This window comes from Tupaia chinensis, unplaced genomic scaffold, assembly GCF_000334495.1.
Source record: "Tupaia chinensis unplaced genomic scaffold, TupChi_1.0 Scaffold149964_2, whole genome shotgun sequence".
NCBI classification, from domain to species: Eukaryota; Metazoa; Chordata; class Mammalia; order Scandentia; family Tupaiidae; genus Tupaia; species Tupaia belangeri.
This window is the reverse complement of record NW_006209806.1, coordinates 1,727,780-1,729,746: the sequence shown is the minus strand read 5'-3', so window position 1 is coordinate 1,729,746 and position 1,967 is coordinate 1,727,780. Positions and strand designations below refer to the sequence as shown.

The window sequence follows — 1,967 nt, the reverse complement described above, 5'->3', positions numbered from 1 at the left end:
CAGGTGTTCAGAGTGTACCTACTGGGCCCCTGTCCGTAAGTGGGCGGAGGACTTCCTCCTGTGTCTGACCGCTTAACCCCTCTGAGCCCGCGCGGGCTGGTGGCGAGGCTGAAGTGCCATGCTGTCTGGCCCCGGAGACGTGCCCTGCCCCACCCTGCCGCCGCCATCAACTGGCAGCCCTAGCCCAGATGAGACGGTGGAGCCCAGATCACCCTGACTCTGGCCCAGGGGCCCCTTTGTTTATCATACTTTTGGTCGAAGCAGGGCAGTGGTCGGACGTCGGGACTCTGAGGTTCCAGGCTCCCCGTCCTCCGTCCTGTCGGCCTCTGGGACTGGTGGCCCAGGACGGCAGGTAGCCCGTTGTCCCGTAGAGGCTTCCTGAGCTGCACGCTCTGGTCCGCGTACTCACGGGGAGAGTCGTGAGCGTCTTCCGCACAGTGCAGACTTCAGACGGGGCTAGGGGAGGGGTAAGCGTGGATCGCACGTCGGAGAGGGCGTTGGTGACGGGTGAGACCAGGCGTCCCTAAACTTCATTTTACCTGCTTTCCTTTGTGTTGTCATTATTTTTAGAGGGTTTTGCTTTGGGGTACGTGCACTCGCCAGAGGGAGAGAGGGACAGAGACAGAGAGGGGGGAAGTGAGAAAGACCCCCGGGAGGGGTGGCCTCGCCGCTGCCCCTTCTCCGTTCTCCTCCCGGGATCTTGGGCACGCATGTACAAACTTCCGGTGTGTTTTTCCAGCCAGCAGTTCCGGGACTTGAACTGTGGCCAGCCATGTGGGAGCCCAGTGCCCTGCCCACACCTGCCAGCCCCACACCCAGTTTCTTCAGCTCGGCAGTGTTGGGTTAGTCCCCAAGCACCAAGCTGCAGTGCCTGCCATCGCAGGAGTGACCTCCCCGGCCAGCTCTGAGTCAGGGTGTTCCTGGGGTTGTCAAAATGCCCTTTGCGAGTTGCCCGGTGAGGTGCAGTGTCCCCGCTGGCTTTATGACCCAGGTGACGTTGTACGCAGGTGACTGCGTGACGCCCACAGACAGCTCCGGGAACACAGGGAGCCATGCAGGGACGGGGCTGTGCGTGTGGCCGCGTGACCGTGAGGCCCGCAGGAAGCTCCGGGCTGCAGGGGGCGTGTGCGGTGGTGCGGAGGCCCGGCACTGTGCGGTATCTCCGTCCCGCCCCTCCCGTCCCACTCCATGACACGCGTGAACTGCAGCGTCCTTCGTCCACCTGTCGGCCCTGGTCCTCTGCTCTGAGGACACGTAGCACTCGCCCCTGGGGCCGGTCGGTGGCACGGTGGTTACGGCGGCCGGCTGCCACCCCTCGGTGCTGTGTGCTTGTGTGCTCACGGCTGACAGGGCGACACGGAGGAGCAGGGGCTGCCCGTGACCCCGTGGGGAGCTAGCTCACGCCCCTCTCTCTGGCACGCACATGCACACGTGCCTTCTGGCAGATAAACAGAAAGCCTGGAAGCCCTCCGGCATTCTGGGCCGTGCCCCCACATCTCGGCTGGCAGCGAGCTGCAGCCTTACACGGGGAGGCCTCGGGGTCCTCCGCCACATCCCGCCCTGAGGCCCCTGGTGTCCTAGCCACGGGAGTGACAAGGGCTCGTGTCCGTGGCTCCCATCACCAGGGAGCCAGAGTGGGTCAGCCATGTTTCTGGGTCCCCATGTGTGCTCTCCGTGGTCATGTGTCTGGGTACACGTGTCTCTCCGTGGTCCACACGTGTCAGCATGTGTCCCAGGTGCACACGCACACGTGTGCCCCCTCCTGCCAGACTGTAAGGCTCCGACTGCAGGGTCAGGTGTGCCTGTGCTCACGTCCTCCCGGGCGGGGCCCCCAGTGGCGGGCGCCACCCCTGACCTCTGCTCGCGCCCGCGCAGGGCGAACCTGGTGGACCTGCAGAAGAAGCTAGAGGAGCTGGACCTGGACGAGCAGCAGAGGAAGCGGCTGGGGGGAGCGGGCACCCCCCACG

At 65.1% G+C, this 1,967-nt stretch overlaps 1 protein-coding gene across 1 annotated transcript in view; it reads left to right on the top strand.

The window, feature by feature from the left end:
* Positions 1 to 1,967, top strand: part of MAP2K2 (mitogen-activated protein kinase kinase 2) — a gene marked incomplete at its 5' end in the record, with an annotated part of 21,672 nt that overhangs the window by 3,530 nt on the left and 16,175 nt on the right.